The 10194-nt window shown below is 44.0% G+C and overlaps 1 pseudogene; it reads left to right on the top strand.

Moving 5' to 3' along the window:
* The first annotated feature begins 6775 nt into the window (after window positions 1-6775).
* LOC125367543 lies at window positions 6776-8053 on the top strand (annotated as a pseudogene).
* The last annotated feature ends 2141 nt before the right edge of the window (window positions 8054-10194 follow it).

Below are 10194 nucleotides of genomic sequence, written 5' to 3'. Positions count from 1 at the left end.
ATGTTCTGAGGTACTCTGGTGTCATTAGAGAAGGAGATAGAAAATAGACAGAGGCAGACTCTGTCTTTGAGATTGCTCTCTGTAGAAATCTTTCACTATTGTGGCTGGGCCTGAGGTCTTAACGCCCCACCCCCCCCACCCCGCCCCAGCCCCATTCTATAGCAGGTGCTTCAGGATTCATTGTATCTGCTCGACGGTGAGCTATCTGTAAAAACTTTCATCACTACACATCTCCTGAGCACTCTTTCCAGACAAACTAGAAACTATTTTTTACTTTCTTCATGGAAGTTTTACAGGCTGTCAGTGTAGCCAGAAAAGACCCAGCCCTGATGCTGGGTGTGCCAACAAGAACGGGGTCTGCTGGGGTCTGGGTTCAGTTAACAGAGGTGCCCATGGCTGTCCTATGGAGTGGGAAGGTTTTCACGAGAAGTCCACCAGACCACGGCAGAACTGTCCCTTTATTCGAGCAGCGGATGCCTCTAGAGCTTTTGTTTTTTAATTTTAATTATTATTATTATAATAAAGGTGTTGTACAGAGGGTTTACAGTTTCATAAGTCATGTAATGAGTACATTTCTTTTTGGGCAATGTCACCCCTTCCTCTGCCCTCGCCCCTGTTTTTCTCTCCTGTCCTCACCCACAAGTTGTATAGTTCATTTTCAACGTAGTGTGAACACAGGCACACACACACCGTTCCACTCTCTACGATGAAGTATTTTTAAGAGCATGCTAGACAGTGTAATAAAAGGTTATTGGGCCGAGGCAGACCTGTTGACAGAGTTCCTGGAGGGTTCGGCTGCATCTATTGGATTTACATGAGAACAAATCCGTTAATAGTTATTGCTCACTTGCAAAGGTTTAAGTGAAAATGAGGCACAGTACAAGTCTCAGAGCGTTGCTTCCACAGGCTTTTCAAGGCAGATGTATTCCAGTAGTAAGCCGATTGCCTGCTGCAGAGCTAACCTGCCCTGATGGAACCCAGGCTGCGGCTATTCCTTCCCTGCGGGGGGTAGCGGGCTCTCAGAGAGGACAGTGGTGCCTTCCTCTGGGCCATTTCCTCCGAAACAGAAGTTATTTTTTCTCACAACTGGGCATCCTATTTATAACGACTTATTGATCAAAGCTGCTTTCTAAGTAGGAGGGAGCCAGGTGCTTCTTCCACAGGAGCTGGCTTTTTGTCAGAGGTGCTCGTTCTGCAGTTCCAGCTCTTCTGCACAAGCCATGATGCCTTAACCCTCGTCTTCCTCTTCCTTCTCCTCTTCACACACACACACGCACACACACGTGCACATGCAACATACTTAAATAGTTTTGCTTGTTGCTGTAAGTAGTTGAGAATTTTAAAATATTACTCTATCCCACGAACATGGGATACTTTCAAAATTCTTGGTATATTCCATTTCTTTCATTAGTGGCTGATAGTTTTCATAGTGGAGCTCTTTTACTTCCTAGGTAAAATGTATTACTGCGTTTATTTTTTGTAGTGGTTGCAAATGGATTGTTTTCTTGATTTTTTTTTTCCAGCTAGTTTGTCACTGGTGTATAGAAATGTTACTGGTTTGTATGTTGTCCCTGTGTTCTTGAAACTTTGCTGAATTGGTTTATAAGTCCCAATGATATTCTGATGGAGTGTTTTTGCTTTCCTAAATAAAATATGTCATCTGCAAACAAGGATAGTTTGTCTTTCTCCTTTTCAGTGAAATGTTTTGTATTTCTTTCTTTCTCTGTCTATTGGCTCTGTCTAGGACTTTCAGAATACATTAAGGTGGTAATAGTGGGCAGTCTTATCTTGTTTCAGGTATAGGGGCCTCAACTTTGCCTTACTTAGCATTGTTTTAGCTGTGGGTTTGTCACATATGGCCTTAATATTCTTTGTGTATACTTTATCCTATTTATTGAGAGTTTTAATTATGAAAAGATGTTGAATTTTATCAAATGCTTTTTCAGAGACTTATTAACTTAAGATGGTCATATTGTTTTAATCATTCTGTTGATGTGACATAGCATATATATGAATTTGCTATGTCAAACCATTCCTGAATCCCTGGGAGAAATCTCATTTGATTCACCATGTAATTTTTCTTTGTCCTATTGAATTCAGTTTGCTTGGATTTTGTTGGAATTTTCACATCTATGTTTCTCATGGATATTGGTCTGTTATTTTCTTTCTTTTATGTTGAGTGAAATTTTCTATAGAGTCTATAAGATCCATTTGATTTATACTATCAATGTTTCTTTGTTGAATTTTTGTGTGATCTGTCCATTGGTGAAAATGGGCGTTTGAAGTCAACAGATTTTTTTTTATTAGAGTCTATATCTTCCTTTACATATAACAGTACTTCCTTTATCTGTCTCAGGAATCCAGTATTGGCTTTGCATGCATCTAGAGTTAATGTATCATGTTGCTAGATTGATCCTTTTATCATTGTATAATGACTTTGTCTCTTTCAACAGTTTTTAAAAAATATTTTATTTTTTAAATTAAATTTTATTGACAAGGTGATGTACAGAGGGGGTACAGTTACATAATAAGGTAATGAGTACATTTCTTGTCTTATTTGTTACACCCTCCCTCATTTTGCTTTCCCTTCCCTAGTTCAGATAAGCACATATACAATATCCAGTGTACCAAAATCATATACAGTGACCACACGGGGTATGCCAAAGGAAATTAATACCACTTGAAAAGAAGTTTGTCATTTTACAGACATGATCTCTACTGTTTCACCCCCACCCCCAACAACCACATATCAGGAAGACCATGTGCCTTTGTTCTCTGTGTTCTAGGCTTGTCTTGCTCAACATTATTTATTCAAGATCTGACACATTTCCCTGCGAATGCCCTTATTTTATCATTTCTAATCGCTCAACAGTTTTTTTTGACTTAGTATCTATTTTATTTGATATGAAGATACCCATTCCTGCTTTTTAAAAAAAAATTCTGTTTGCATGGAATATCTTTTTCCGTACCTTTTCAGTCTGTGTCGTCCGGAGGTGAGTTTCCTGTGCGCAGGACAGTGATGCATTTTATTTTTCATTAAATCAGTTTTTTATCTTTTAATAGGTAAATTTAACCCATTTACATTCAAGGTTACCATCAGTAGGTAAGAACCTAGTGGAGATATTTTGTTGACTTTGTTTTCAGATTGAGTTGTATGTATTTCCCCCCATCTTATGCCCTCCTTATTGTTAATCATGGTGTGATTGGTTTTATGTAGTGATTGGATTTACTTCTTTCTTTTTTTATTTGTGTATCTGTTCCATCGATGAGTTTTACACTTTCACAAATTTCATGTTGATAGTTATGCCCCTTTGCCTTTAGATATAGGACGGCCTTAAGCTGTTCTTGTATGTCATGTCTGCTGGTGATGAACTTCTTCAGTTTTTACTTGTCTGAGAAATACTATCTTTCATTCTAAAGAATAGTTTTACTGTGCAAAACATTCCTGATGTATACTTTTCTTTCAGTACTATAAAACACGATCCTATTCTGTCCCAGCTTGAATGGTTTCTGCTGTTAGTTTATTGGGAATTCCCTTGTATGTGACATGATGTCTTGTTCTTATTGCTTTTTAAATGCTCTCTTTGCCTTTGACGTCTGAAAGATTAATTATAATGTGTCTTGGAGAGGATCTCTTTGGCCTAATTGGGATTTTTTTTTGACCTTCCTGAATTGGGATGTCCACCTCTCTTTCATGACTTGGGAAGTTTCCAACTATTAAGTTGTTTAAAATGCATTCTGTGTCATTCTCTGTCTCATCTCTTTCAAGTTCTCACGCAATGTGAATGTTTTTGTTTAATTGTTTTAGTGAGGGTTTGTCCGATAGAATTGACTTAGCTATTATTGGAAATAAAAATGTAAATGTTGGGGCTGGGAATATGGCCTAGTGGCAAGAGTGCTTGCCTCCTACACATGAAGCTCTGGGTTCGATTCCCCAGCACCACATATATGGAAAACGGCCAGAAGGGGGCGCTGTGGCTCAGGTGGCAGAGTGCTAGCCTTGAGTAGGAAGAAGCCAGGGATGGTGCTCAGGACCTGAGTCCAAGGCCCAGGACTGGAAAAAAAAAAAAAAAAAAAAAAAAGTAAATGTTAAGTTGGCCTCTCAGCTTTTGTATGATCTTTATGTATGTATGCCCTTATCTGTTCCCCAGAAACCATCATCCAAATGTTCTTCATTTCAGCCACACTTGCCACATTCATTTCTGAAGGCACTACCTTCTGCCACATGGGCTTAGCTTTGCTTCCCTAGGCCTGAAGACTCCCTTGCACCCTGACCCCTACCTTACTTTCAGGTACTCGCCTCTGCCTCTCTATTGATTCCTACAACACAGACCAGCAGCCTCATGGGACTTTCCATTGGAGCATTGATGCCGGCAGTCATTTTACATGCACGTCTTCAACCCTGACACGTGTCCATTTCTCCAAGTAAGAGTGCTGGTTCACAGGATCTGGTACTTTTTTGTGGGATGTAATGATGAGCCATTTTTTCATGACAGTATCAAATTCCAATTCAATGCAGTGAAATTCTCTTCCTTCCATCTGTATGCTTTGGGACATCAGGCTCCCCATATGTAATAGATTAATTTCAAAACTAGTTCAACAGGACATAGAAAGTCTGGGCTAATAGAATTCTTTTCCTAAAACTTCTCTATGTAGAAGTTTTAGAACAGAGCATTTCAGGTCTGGACTGTGGAGCGGTGACCTGGCAGAGGAAGTATGGGAAGGGCTGGATGAGGTTGTGGATGCCCACCCTTTATGACATACAGTCACCACCGCCCCCCCCCCCCCCACTTTATTGGCATGGACTTGATTACATTGGAAAACTCCTTGGCAGTCTTCATGCATCAGGTAAACACACCTGAATTTTTACACCCCAGCAATTACAATCTCGATAGTAACAGGCCCATGTTGCACCAATAGATGCATATGAGACTGTTCCAGTAGTGTCGTTCACAATGATCCTAAACCACAGGCAACCCAGATTGCCCATCACTAGGGGATTGGGTAAGTTTTAGTGAGTTTGTGCAATGGACTCCGACTGAGATGTCAGTGTATTCCTGCAACCTGAAACAACTAAATTGCTGGTTTTGTGTCTTAAAAAACTGTATCTTCTTTTTATACATTCATGTGCAATTACCACCACACAGTCTCCTTTTTTTAAAGATGAATTTTACTTGCAAAGTATTTTTCTCCCCAATCACATTTTTTTTCTGACTCAGTGGTGCTTATTTACCTCCTTGTGCCAATTTTCAATTTATCAACTCATTCCTTCTATCTTAAAGGATAGATTTACATTTTAATAGAAGATTGCTATAAAATTATTGATGAAACTATGCACCCTCATGTTAGATTTTTTCCCCTAACATGGCATTTCTAGTTCAATTTCTTAAAACATCCAAAGTTAATACCACCACATCATCACTGAAAAATGTTTGATCCGAGTCAATTAGAGCAGCGTTGCAGAAACAAAGTTATCTTGTATTTATTATAACTGGAGACGGGATTCTATTACACTAAATAATTTGTGTTTTGCCTACAGTAATATCTACATGAAGAAAATGAAAGAAATTAACATTCTTTTGAGTTAGCCAAGTCAGCAGTCTCTGAATTTCGAAGTGGTTACAAATCTTGCATTTTTAAAAACCAAATCCTGCACTTATCTGTAACTTTGCTGTACAAAATGAGATGATAACCTCATTATGATTCTCAGAAAATAAAAATCTCACAGAATATAATCCTACATATAATAGTGCAGAGGTATTAGCATGCAGATTAGCAATGTGGGTTCTAGACCCACTACTAGAGTTTGAAACATTTACCCTTTAAGTATTTCAGAATATATACACACACAGTGAATTTGGAAAGAGTTCAGCTGTGCATAGGCCATCAGTAAACTTATTCTTTTTTCTGAATTGTTATTTAGGACTGAGAGTGATTGTCAATTTAGAAAGCAATGCTTTTTCCCCCACCTTGAGTAGCAGGAGCTTGGGGAACAGCAAAAAGAAAATTAGAATGACAGGAAATGTATGAAAAATATTTTTTTTGGACGTAAGAATAGTTTCTAGAAAAAGGTCAAAGTTATTTTGAAGCTAGCATTTAAGTAGGGGTTATTAACAGAAAGAAATAAATTGTGTTGCTGAGTCTGACTGTGGGATTGTCATTCTTATGGCATAATAACAGTGAGGGTAGAGAAACAGGAAGACTCTGGCCATTACAGTTCCTGTGGAATGATACCTTAGTAGCAAATAATAGTAATTTATATTTCATAATGTAACAGTGAAGATTAAAAGGCATCAAGAGCTCAAATTCCATTCTATTAGTCCTAAGCACACGAAAATTTGGGCTTAGGAACCTAGGGCTGCCGGCTGGGCCCAGAGTTGACTATAGATGCTTTGTGTGAGGGACCAGAACTTCCTGTGCGAGTCCCCAGGGAGTCCCTGACCCAGGAGAAATTTTTTAAAAAAAGCTTATTGCTTATGCTGCTGAATTTTTTTTAATGCCATTTGTGACACAGCGATGAATAATGGATGCAAATGACTTTGTAGGAACTGAGAATCTTCGTCTTACCTTTAAGTGTTTAGTGTCAGACCCTCCAATCACCAATAGCAAATGCTTGCTGTCTAGCCAATCAATGCCAAATGTGTTTCTAGGCCGGTCATCTAATTTGCCCTCATTGGCACCTGGCTTAGCTCGCAGTCTCTGTCCGGGTTCCTATCTCGCCGTGGCATCTCTGGTGACTGACTTGGTATGGGACCTTCCCTTGTTTACAGCTCCGATGTCGCTTGCTCTCCTGGCCTCTGCGCTCCCAGGACTCGACGTCGGGTGGGTCCCCGCTTCAGGCATTGCCCGCCGGCCCTTCTCCATCCCAGACGAGCTGGCTGTGAGGACCCGCTATCGTGGTTGTCTGCATCAGCAGTGCTCATCCGAGAGCAACCGGCGACCGGGAGGTGTCAAAGTCCGGCGACAGGTGTGATTGTCTCCCGCGCCCCCTTCCGGCTCACCCCGCAGCTCCGGCGCACCCCGAACGGCCGCTCCCGCTCCTCGGCCGCTCCCGCCCAGGTCTCAGGGCCCTAGGACGTTCCTCGACTTCCGCTTCCGGGTCGCCCGAAGACCCGCCCTAGGTGGAGCGTATAAATGGGGCGCTTCCGGCGGCCGGCTTGGTAGTAGCGCGCGGGCCGTCCTGAGCTGCGGCCGCTCTCCGAGCGCTTGCCTGCCCACCCGCCCGCCCGCCTGCCCGCCCGCCCGCCCGCCCGCCCGCCTGCCGGCGGTTCCCGAGGGGCCCGGCGGCAAAGGCCTCCGCGGCCCGGCTCCCGGAACGCTAGGCCCGGGCTTGGTCCGCCCGCACCCCGGGAAGGATTAGAGGGACGGACCAAGGGAAGGAAGTGGGGGCTCGGCTGGGATTCGCCTCGGTCTTCGCGGGACCCGACGGCCGGAGACCTTCCTCCGCGTGAGACTGCTTCTCTTCAGAGCAGCCCCGGCTTCGGAGTCCGCCGTCCGAAGACATCCTGAGCGGTTGACCGTCTCGGCTTCCCTCCCCACTCCGGCCAGGACTCGGCAAGTCTCGGGTCACCCGGAGGAAGCACGTGGTGCAGGAGGCGCTGGGGGAACCCGTGGCGCCCTGTGGCCAGCAGCAGATTGTGAAGGTCCTCAGGACCCCAGGAAACAATCTCCATGAGGTGGAGACGGCACGGGGGCAGCGCTTCCTGGTGAGCATGCCCTCCAAATACCGCAGGGACGTCTGCATCGAGAGAGGAGACTTTCTCATGGTTGACCCCATCGAAGAGGGAGAGAGGGTGAAGGCCGAGATCGCCTTTGTGCTCTGCAAGGACCATTGCGCTCTCTGCCGAAGGAAGGACTCCGGCCTGAAGCCTTCTCCGAAGTGGCCGAGAAACAGAACAACAGGAACAGACAGCCTCAGCCGGAGCTCCCAGCTGAGCCTCAGACCTCGGGGGAAGAATCGGGCTCTGAAGATGATTCTGACCTCTTCGTTAACACCAACCGCAGACAGTATTGTGAAAGTGAGGAGGAAAGTGAAGAGAAAGAGGCAGACTGAGACCCGGGGACCCACTTCCTCCACTTGCTCAGGGACTAGTCCCTGGTTCCTCTGGGCTTGGACATTCCTAGGGTACCCTGCCCCTGGATGGGGACAAGGCAGGGTCCCCCTTTGAACTGACTTTCTGACCTAGGACAATTAAACCCCTGGTGGGTAGTAAAGTGACTTGTACTGGTGTCTAATTAGGAGCCAGTGGGCAGAATGGGTAGGACATAGGGGTGGACTGGAATCTTTCCCAGGTATAGTTACCTACTTTTAAGCAGATAACCTGTACATTTACCACTTGGCTTCCTTGCCTGTTCAACTACTCCCATACAAAACTTCATCTGAGCCAGACGTTCTCACCAAAGCCTGCTTGGGTAGCATCAGCTTCGCAGTCCATACAGTCACTTGCCTCTGTATTGTAATCAGTGAAATCCTAGCCCTGTGGTCATTCAGCTCTGTGCTTAAATCCAAGACACGGGCATTACATGAGAAATCAGCCATCTTAGCCCACCAGTTACAATGGAAATTGATCTCTTTAAATCTCAGGTAAATCCCTGGCATGCCTAGCAAGTGTAAGGTATCTGTTTCGAAATTCTAACTCCCTTTTCTATCCATCCACTGTTAATGGCTTGTATATCTTGTCTTGGGGGAGGGGGAAGTGTGCGCCAGTACAGCCTAAGGGCTTGAGCCTTACTCTCTCCCTTAGTTTTTTTTCTGCTTGAGACTGGTGCTCCACCACTTGAGCCACACCTCCACTTTCAGCTTTTTATTGGTTAGATACGGATAATACCCTCACATACTTTTTTGTGCCTGGGCTGACTACAAATTGTGATTCTTAGATCTCAGCTACACAAATAATTAGGATTACAGGCAGGAACCACGGGTGCCTAGCTGAGTGATGTACTTGGTGATCTGTTCTCCTATCTCCTCACTCTTCCCTTGTGCCAGTTCTGGGGCTACCCAGAACCCTCAGTTATTTTTTCTCCCTTTAACACTTGAGCCATATCTCCACTTTTGAGATTTTGTGGTAGCTAATTGGCGGTAGCCTCAGGGACTTTCCTGCCTGGGCTGGCTTCAAACAATGATTCTCAGATCTCAGACTCCTGAGTCTGAGGATTATGGGCTTGAGCATGTTAGTGGCGTAAGCCAAGCTTGGACAAATGGTGCATGTTTTCTCTCATATGCAGAAGCTAGATTTAAATACTTTGGGACATGATAAATTATATTGGACTCCAGGCATTCACACACATTGAAACCAAAGGAAGCTACTCTTAGGGAACGAACACAAAGGCGCAATGCGCCTGTCCCTCAGACCATATAAAATAATACTTATCAAAAGGAACTCCAGGAAATAAAAGCAAGAGCTTTTATCTTTTCTGTCTTGTTTGTTCATTTATCTGTCTTTGTGGGGGTAAGGAGGGGCACAGAAATGCACAATGGGCGAACAAATGCAGCAGTGGTACTCACTAGACACTATGTTGAGAATGAACTACCCAACTTGAATAAAAATAATAAAAGTTACTTAATTAAAAAAAAAACAAGGGCTGGGGATATAGCCTAGTGGCAAGAGTGCCTGCCTCGGATACATGAGGCCCTAGGTTCGATTCCCCAGCACCACATATACAGAAAATGGCCAGAAGCGGCGCTGTGGCTCAAGTGGCAGAGTGCTAGCCTTGAGCGGGAAGAAGCCAGGGACAGTGCTCAGGCCCTGAGTCCAAGGCCCAGGACTGGCCAAAAAAAAAAACAAAAAACTAAAAAAACAAAACCAAATGTTACCTGAAGGGGAACAACATGGCCCCACTCGGGGGATGGGGAGCCTAGTTATCTGTTCTCTGTTAAGTACTAGCCATGGGTTTCACTGCTAACACACCCTGCAATTTCGCTCCGTCAACGTGATGGCCCTCACCAGCAGGGAGCAATCCGCAGGCATCCCACTTTATTCTTTTACCTTCCTCTCCCCAACTTGTTTCACACGCTATTGGAATATTCTAGCTCAATTACCATGATCGGATCTCTACACAGCAGCAAGCAAAAAAAAAATCACAGTTAACATGGAGTAGGAAGGTTATTTGGGGACTGTTAGAAGAGGTGTTGTAGGTACAGGCACGGTGGGAGCCGTCAGCGTGAGCTGAGTGAGAATGAGCTACTGGTGGGCC

This window comes from Perognathus longimembris, chromosome 19, assembly GCF_023159225.1.
Source record: "Perognathus longimembris pacificus isolate PPM17 chromosome 19, ASM2315922v1, whole genome shotgun sequence".
Lineage (NCBI taxonomy): Eukaryota > Metazoa > Chordata > Mammalia > Rodentia > Heteromyidae > Perognathus > Perognathus longimembris.
Note: the sequence above shows the minus strand (reverse complement) of the source record. Positions and strands in the feature narration are given on the sequence as shown.